The following is a 9,539-nucleotide window of genomic DNA, read 5'->3' as shown; positions in this document are numbered from 1 at the left end:
TTCTAACAAACCACACTCAATTCTTCTGTTATTTATTACGGAAGAACTTGCATTGTATTACAATAATACAATACAAAGAACTGCAGCAGCAAGTCTTCACATTTGAGAAACCGGAAAGAGCCTTTTCTTGCTCAATGACTTATTACAATTAACAATTAATTGCTGTTTATGGGTCCCTGGTAGCTCAACTGGTTGAGTGTGCACATAAAAGGCTTAGTCCTTACTACAGCGGACGCAGGTTAGATACCGACATGTAGCCCTTTGCTGCGTCATTCCCCTTCTCTCCCCTTTCCTTTCTGTCTTAAGCTGTCCTGTCAAAGGCCTAAGTGCCCCAAAATATCTTAACATTGCTGTTTATATTTTGTCTGCCGACTAATCGAATAATGGAGTAGTTGTTTCAACATTTGATGTAAATGAAACCAACAGTTTCAGCTGCTCAGGTGTGAGAATGTGGTGTTTTCTGTTTTATATTAATGTCAATTATATTTGGGCTGTAAAAAAAGAAAGACGTCACCACTTCATAGCTGAGAAATTTCTCCTTTTCTGACATTTTGTAGGACAAAACAATCAAGCAGTGAATCCAGAAATTGATCAAAAATGAAAGAAATCATTAGTTGAGCCAAACAGAACTAATCCATTACAGACAGTGGTAGCCTGAAGATCAAAAAGCTTTTGAAAGTTGGGTTTCTGTTAACTTTTCTTGGTGGGTATAACTGGGTGGGAGAAGTTATTGCTGATTCCTTAATCAATAACTGTTAAAGCTGCTCAGTGCTCACTCTACACAAAGGCTGGAATTTTTGGAGGTGCACGTCAGTCCAGCAGTTGGACCTTGAGTAACAACGTTCCCCTTACCATTACTGTAGTCAACTTTTTAGATTAAAAGTTTACTGTAATTGAAAATGAAGAAGAAAACCTTCCATCCCCCAACACTGTAAACTAATTACATCATATCTAAGAGCTGTGGGCCTCGTCAAGCAGCCACAAAGTTTAATCAAGCACAATGAAATGTGTTTTTCACATGGTGCCATTCATTTTCATAAGACCCTGCCTTTACTACCCTCCCGTGTCGCCTCAGTGTCTCAGTGGGGTCATACAAAGTGGGGCTCACACAGCAGCGGAACACTTTCACAGCTCCATTTTCATTTAGGATCATTAGAAATTCAATTCCCAGCAAATGACTTTTTATAATTTCACAGCAGTCCCTTAAGATGTTCTTGCATGACCTACTTTTGTCTCAAGCAGCACAGGCTTCTCTTCATTGCCACGGTTCACAATGCACATGCATATTCTTAAACTCCATCTTCTCAGTCTTGGGGTTTGGAGTGTTTTAGGCCACCCGTGCTACAGTAGGACTGTTGGGGTCACTGCAGGGGAAACTGGCCATTTGTTTTTCACAGTGATCCAGGACTAATGTAGCAACTGGCCATTTTCAGCTTGTACATAATTGTGTCCATTGTGACTCTGTCAAATATGCCTCCATTGCTAGACATAGAAAGATAATAACACTGACACTATAGTAAATGTTTCCCCCCCCAGAGTAAAGTTTATACGTATTCCACTGGGATTTTATATTTCTCTGAAAAATCCCAAATCCTCCTCATGCTGAGGTTGATTCATTGCAATCACAGGGTAATTTTCACCAGTGTATCAACATAAAATCCTCTCTGGTTCTGTTGATCGCTGACTTCAGGTGCAAACACACCGTACATCAACAGCTAAGCATCCTGCGATTATGTTCTGTGATCTGCCCCATCTGTTAAAAAGGCGTATGACGACAACAGCAGACATGTCTTGGCTCCCCTGTGCAGTTAAGAAGGAAGTGTGTACAGCTGACACTTGTAACTTTAAGCGTGAAATGAACACACTCACTTCTGTCTGTGCAAACAAGGCTTAATAAAAGGTGATGGTCTATGAATCTGTTGCTCCACCTTTTTCAATTTCCTGCTTCACTGAGCATCCCATGGAAACAAGGGGCCCCCTATTCCCAGGAAATACCCCTACAAAGTGACATCACATGTCTAGTATTACAACATGTGTGAAATGTGTAGGAATAGTGATTTCACACAAGGGGATTTGGGACACTGACCAAAAGCAAATTAAATCCTGTCATGAAGCAGATATGGGCCATCAGCTAAAAAGAAAGTTGACTAGCAGGACCCAGGAGGAAAGATCCAGAATCCAGGACATTAAGTGAGTGATGATTCCAACAGATATCGTGCTATTCAGGTCAATGATACTGTTACCCTTTGAAACTTTTGGCCTAATAGAGCTAATGAATTCTCTAGCACTGAGTTCATGAAGCGTAAATCCTTGAAGTGAAGTCCACTGCCCCCAAATTGATCTTAACCATCATCACTTTTGAGCCTGCTGGCTCTGACAGGTGGTCCTGTGTTGGGGAGCAGGTGACCCCTCCCTCGCAGCCCTCAATACTGTCAGTCACAGTGACAAAAGGTGACATTAGGAGCAGATCCTGCCATGACAGAAAGGGCATCTGCACAGCATGTACATCTTTTAATAGCCTCTGCATAGTTCAGACACGCAGATAGAGACACGCACATTTACCCACTTTTGAGTGAGTACACACACACGGTGAGATGCAGGGTCCCTCTCTGCTCTGAAAACACACTACACACCGCACAGTTATTTAGGAGTACAAAGTGCCCTCCTGAGATAAGAGGACAAATAGTTCAAACTTGATCGGAGGAAGTGATAAAGTACCACAAGTGAGCATACCGCAATGTCCTCAAATCATTCTGAAAGGACTTGAAAGAATAACTCCCCTTGATTCAGTTTCTTGCAACTGGGACCTTATTTCTTGTAGTTTTCGCCAATATTTCTATCTATAATAATAACAATGTACTCAATAAAAGATTCAGAAATCTGGGAACAGGGCTGTGATTAACAATTTATTTAATTTTGTATTCATTTTTTGATATTTTCCAGAGGAATCGTCTTTTCTACAAAATAGTAAATAACATTTTATTGAAAAATGTTTTTCCCCATGGCGATTGTTAAAGGATTTCTTCTTCTAGAAAAATAGTGAAAAATCACAATTTCCCTGATCACAAGGTGCCAGCTAAATTTCTAACAGTACGACTAATTGAACAAAACCCACATTTATTTAATTCCCAATGAAGTAAGAGAAAAGTAGCTAATTTCTCATTTGGAAAGTAGAACTAGTGAATATTTACTGGTTAAAACTAAAATATTGGTAGATTGTTCAACTTCAAATCAATTGACTAATATAATATATGTTTCAACTCTAAACAAGTAAATGTTTTAGCCAAATCACCCAAATCAATTTATTTGAAGGTAAAACTGAATGTCAGTGCACACATGACATAAGCAAATGTTATCTGTGATAGATTTTAAACTAACATGAGTTTATAAGCCTGGGTTTTTTTTTTTTTTTTAAAGTAACTTGCCCAATCATCTTAATGCCTGGGTTTCTCGCCCTGGCAGACTTCTTCTTAGCAATGTGACCATGTTCCTAGATGTCAGATATTATTGTTAGAAATGATGGCCAAAACTACAAAAATAACAGCCAAGATGTAATAAAAACAGGATTATCCTTAATATTATTTATTAAGTAAAGGATCTATATACTTTTTCCACCCATGCTACTTGGCTACCTTGCAGTGTAGAGTACCCACATAGAAACAGAAATAGTGCACTCCGTTAAAGATGGATTGTGGACATGCTGAATCTTTCACAACATCGCTCTGAAAATAACAGCGTGCTTTGAGGAAATGTGAAATGGCTGATGTGTTGGAAAGCTCAAGAAGAGATGCTGTGCAAGTCTGCCTGGCAGAACAAAATGGTCTCCCCAGAGTAATACTGGAGACATCAGCAATCCCTTCTTTCTCTTGTTCTCCTGTAGTCATACTTCAGATCAGCCAGTGTTCTAAAACATCCCCACAACATGTTTTGCTGTAGGCTGGTCTTTTCATCATTGTCTCCATGCTAAATTAAAACTAAATCTGTGTGTAGATAGGTCCATTTGGTCAGGCTAGGCTTTTAACTCTAGTTAATGCACAATGCTATTTGTCTGAGCACATGCTGGAATCGAAATATGGAGAAGTTAGGTTGCTTTAGTCATGGACAGTAAAGTTTCTCCTTGAAAACAACTGCTAATGCTTCGCTTTATAGATTTTTGACATTGCCAGAAAAAAGAATAAAGAATATTGCATGTTAAGGACAGATTCTGGTGTGTTTTTAACAGAACTAGAGGTTAGAAATAACTGATCTTTTAGTTGTTAAACTCTGAAACGACAGATTCTGTCTTATTTCATCAATTTGATTAATACAGCAAGACCTTTTCAGTAGTTCAGATTAGTGAAATGTGATAATGGGAAGCAATGACTTTTTTTACCCCTTTCATGTAGAAAACAGCACAATTATTAAATAATAGATGGTCATGTATAAAAGATTATTTGTGCATTATTCACAACGAATAATAGGTATAATATTCCAGATGTCCGATGTTTGGCGAGCGCAAACAACAAATCCAGCTGATACATTTCTATGAATATTTCATAAGACCAGAGCTGTGTCAATTATTCATGTTTATTGTAATGACGTCTAAACACAAAAGCCCGCACAGAGTGTGTAGAGTTCTCGCAGGTTTCATGAAGTTAAACCAAAAAAAGAAAACTATTGATTAACACATGTAAAACCAAACCACCAAAGACAGACCTGGCATAACCCTTAAAGGAGACAGTATATTTACGCTACTGAAACATTTTTATCAAAAACTATTTCCCAAAAAAAAGGGACCAGCTCAGAGACACCAAGGACATCTACACAAAATGCTCTAGTAGGAAGTTAATGAAATGGCTATCCATTTAGTAAAAAAATCATCCGCACATAAGCTAAAAGACATTTCCATATTCTATTCCTGGAGAAAAAACACATTTGAATGAGGAAAGGAACATGTGGGGCATAAGATGTAGAACAGCGAATGAAATAATCTAAGCTCAGTGACCGTACAACCTTTCGAAAATAATAAGGTGACTGGTGTTGTAGGTAGGCAGGGAGGCAGAGTCACAAGATTTTATCACATGAGGGCAAAGGCATATTAATCATAGTCCGGGAACACATGAGCACAACGGGAAGGAAAGAACTCGGGAAAGGTTAATGTGTGGAAACGGGTGTCATAATGTGCAGCGCTGGAATACTAAAATGGTGCGTTCAATATGCAGCAAAGCAATCACGCACTTTGTCACATGTCGTTGTACAGAAGGCAATGGTATGCATATACTGCTGGCAGGAAAATATGATGAAAAAATGTACACCATCAGCCAAACAGCATGAATTTAACAATAAAAACAGAAATGTTTGTGCGTGGGAAGATGAGCTAGTTAAGGCTGTCAGTTTGAATCTGACTCAGCCTTTCCTGCATGTCATCCCCTTTCTCTCGTATTAACTGCATCTCTGTATAGACAAATAATCTCAAAACATCATCTTAATCATCAACAGCCCACACTAGGCAAATAATCCTTCAATAAACCCTTCAGACACAGAGAGAAGACAATTTGATAACTATTTTCAGTTCCATTTCTGACTCATTCATGACCTTGATAATGACAATAAAGAGCCACTGTGGAAGGAACAAAAGCAGAGCTGGCACAAAGCAAATCCAAACTTAAATGATTTAAATCACCTTCTTTTTGACAGTCCAGCGGGCTACAAGCTTTACATCTCGGTTTCAAAATGCAAAATCAAAGAAACTATGTACTCATCAGCAGGCTACAGAGTTGGCGATTTCCCCTTATTGTCTCGCGGCATGGATGTCTTGGCAGCTGGCTCTGGTACTTACGTAGCCATTGCCTCCCACTAATGAATGCAGACAAGAATTCAAAGGCCATATTGAAAAGTTGCAACACAACATTAAGCGTACATTTGTCAAGACATTTAATTTCGCTGACACAGACAGCACTAAAAGAGACTGAAAACACTGAGGAGAGCAGGAGGAGAGATCACGTGGAAAAGGTATGTTTTCATCAGGAAGAAATCAGTGTCTGGTCTCATGAACTAACCAATTTTATTTTAATAGCACCTTCTGGCATTATCATGTGATCAAGGATGTTTAACACAGACACTGAAAACGTCATTCTGTTTGACTTGTGGGCTTCAAGTTAGCAGTTTTTGTTTAATTTGAAAAAAGAAAAATCCATCTACTTATATGTTGTTTCAGTTGGCTCATAAGTGGGGTCATAAGGAGACTGGACCCTGCCTGTCACAGCTCCCACAATAACTGCTTGCATCCTTACAATCACGCAGGTTTGCAGCATTTCAACTGTTACACCAGCTCAAATGTAACCACTTAACAGCTCTCAGTCATCTGAATAGGGAGTGCTTGTGCAGTCTGTCAGTCAGGGTCCAGAACCGTTCCACATGAAATAACTTGTGCTTCATATTCATAAAAAAAAAAAACTATCTAAACTGCCCTGTTTTCAAAAACATTATTCTTACTCAGAAACATGGTACATTTGCAAACAAAATCCTGAAGAGTAAATCATTTTAACATTTGCTGAGCTCACCATCAATGCAAATCTGAGCCTCCCAACATCAGCGTGGCAATTTAGCATAGCAATTCCCTTTTCTACGGTGAAAAGATGTTGTAATAAGCATGCCGCTGGTTCAGAACAACAATCCTGGCCTTCCAACACAGTATTGTGCAACATCAATCAAGACTGTGGGTACTAATGGAGCTTCAGTGGCCATCAGAGAAGGGCAGCCTTCTGATAAATGAGGGAACACAGCACAAAACAACCCTATGTACAAACAGAAATACACAAACAGATTCCCATCGGTCTGCATGCTAGTAATAATCATGTCTTATGAATGTCCTGCACGATCTTCCCACAACACTGAGATTCACAGATATGAACAGCATAGGAGGGATAAAATATGAGAAAGAACAAGCGATATCTAACTGTTTTCATATACTGAAAACATTTTTGGGGAGGGGGACTATTTAATTAGACCCCTATTATTCACAGTAATTGGCCATTCTGCATCCCAGGAGTGTAACTGGGCAATAGCTGTTAACCTTCTGTCTCCATCGCTGCTGTTGTCCCCCAAACTATTAATATAGGTGTGGGCATCATTTCAAATGACTCCTGGGAGGAGTTTTCATTGGTTCTCAATAAGGGGTTGATTATCTCCAACGGTTAATTCACGTAAAGTGGATTATTCCGAGAGTACTTTGAATTGGTATCTCATACAAGATATACACGTTTTGTTTTGCTGTGAACGCAAGCAAGTATCTCATGGATTATACTGTTCTTGCTGAACAAAGCCATGTCTAATGCAACATTATGTAAACAATTGATATGAAACACCAACAGTACTTTGCCTGGTGAAATTGGTTTTAATATTGTTGTGCGATGCAAGACTTCACATTATTTGCAACTAAATATAGTGTGAATATTAAATAAGGTGCATTGTGGCTATTCTGCATGTTCCCAGGCAGTACATACAGCTGGGTGCCACCAACAGACCTGGAAATGATCGGTACACTAGGCCATCTGTCAGGAAGCAATGAGCAGATTTACACCCAAAAGGCTACCAAGGCCAAAGGGGACCAACAGTAGGGAGGAAAACTGTGGCCAAAGACGGCTCTTAAGGTATGCATACGGTAAGAACACAATACACTGAAACACCATGTTGCTCACCATGTTGTCTGTGTGCTTCCGGTTGGGCTCTAATTAGGGCTGTGCAAATAATGTTATCGAGAAAAACAATGACTTTGCAAGTAAGCTCTTATTTTGTCGTATTCTGAAAAAAACAATAGAAGGTAACAACAGGAAGGAAATTAAGGGAAATTTCACAGTTCAAGGTAGTTTGTTTTAACTGTTGATTTGTCTAACTTTTTTACTGTTTGAGTTCAATAAATGCTTTCCAAAACTCAATGAGTTATCCTGTTAAACAACTGATTTCAATATTGACCAAAATAATCAGAATTAGGATTTCTTTCCATGATTGAGCAGCCCTAGCTCCAATGAGGCAAAGGTCATATCAGTTCTGTTGACATTAGGGCTGGGCAATATGGAGAAAATATCACAGTAGTTTTGACCAAATACCTCAGCATCAATACTGCAACAATATTGTAGTGTTGAATATTGGTGCTTTCACAAAATATTTACACAATGAGATTTTTGATAAACAATCATCGTTAATGTGAATATAATGTCTAAGTGGGTAAAGGCAAATTATGTAACCGTTAAAACAGTTCAGTAAGTTCAGAAAATGCCGTAACTTTACTGTAATGCAGCCTTTGAAACCAGGAAAAGACACCACATATTATATTACGATATCCAAAATCTAAGACGATATCTGGTCTCATATCACAATATCGATATAATATAGACATATTTCCCAGTTCTAGTTAACATGGCAGTGAGGCATTCAATGTTTGACCTTAAGTTACAGGTTCTTAGTATTCTGTATTTTACCTGTAACCTAACCAGGATACATTTCGTACATATTAACCAGAAAACAAATGGCACTTATGAGTAGTGCATTAAGGGCATGAGTATATTTAGGATATGTTGAACAGAGGTTTGGTTAAAAGGTACAAAAAAAAAAGACTTTGTTAGGTTTAGGGAAACAGCATTATTTGGTTTTAAAACAATCATGGTCATAGTTTAAAGAAAACCCGTGTTAACTTAAGACAGAAAACGACAACAAACAGCAATTTATTATTGACCCATCCAACCATCCTAACCTTCTCCCTCCAAAGACCTTGTGGTTTTATAACAATGTCACACTATTTGCTCCTTTGGTCCGTCTCGACCGGAGACAACACCTACAGCTGTGAGAGGACTTAGTCACTTGTACGTAAACATATGTTGTTTTGGTGCATCTGCTAAGACAACCAGTGCTTTTGTTTTTCTTGGAAGAATATCTCAATATGTTAAACTGACTCACTTAAAAAGATCAAAACGTCATTAAGACACAAGTAACATAATACTAATATTGTCAAGTCACTGTCATCATATTTGTCATTGAGTAACTGAGCTGCATCTTGCATCACTGATTCCTGTAATGAAATCAGTCCATCCACTTCATCATTCCTTTCCTTTAATTACTTGTGTGAATATTCATGCAAGATCATAGCAAGTGCAATTTTCTGATATAGCTCATGCATTGTGAGTCAGATGTTTAGTACCCAGTGAGTAAAGGGTACTAAGACAGCTTAATCAAGTGCTCTTGCTAAGGGCCATAATTGTACTCTGTTTATGTGCCAGGGTGCTCTTCTATCCCCCCCCACCCTGCAACCCCTTGGAGTTCCTGTTTATCTGGAGTATTTACACGGCAGCATCACTATGTGAGTGATTAATTAAAAAGCTGTCGCTTTTTGCCCAAAACAACACAGCCGTGTAGACGCCCCTGTTGGAATTGATTTATAGAGCTCAGCTTTTGATGTTATACTTCTGTGTGTTTGCTCTATAAAAAGATGATATACAGTGGGTACGGAAAGTATTCAGACCCCTTTAAATTTTTCACTCTTTGTTTCATTGCAGCCTTTTTCC

At 38.6% G+C, this 9,539-nt stretch overlaps 1 long non-coding RNA gene across 1 annotated transcript in view; it reads right to left on the bottom strand.

Annotated features, from left to right (window-relative positions):
* Positions 1–4,625: 4,625 nt before the first annotated feature.
* The window catches only part of LOC117954523, a 7,726-nt gene continuing 2,812 nt past the window's right edge, over positions 4,626–9,539 (bottom strand). Inside the window, exons 3-4 of the long non-coding RNA XR_004658840.1 lie at positions 6,543–6,776; positions 4,626–5,835 (exon numbers count right to left, since the gene is read on the bottom strand). This is a non-coding gene — a long non-coding RNA (uncharacterized LOC117954523). The remainder of the gene's footprint in view (positions 5,836–6,542; positions 6,777–9,539) is intronic.

This window comes from Etheostoma cragini, chromosome 12, assembly GCF_013103735.1.
Source record: "Etheostoma cragini isolate CJK2018 chromosome 12, CSU_Ecrag_1.0, whole genome shotgun sequence".
In the NCBI taxonomy this organism is placed as follows: Eukaryota; Metazoa; Chordata; class Actinopteri; order Perciformes; family Percidae; genus Etheostoma; species Etheostoma cragini.
The sequence above is the reverse complement of the archived record's forward strand: the minus strand, read 5'-3'. Positions and strand labels throughout refer to the sequence as shown.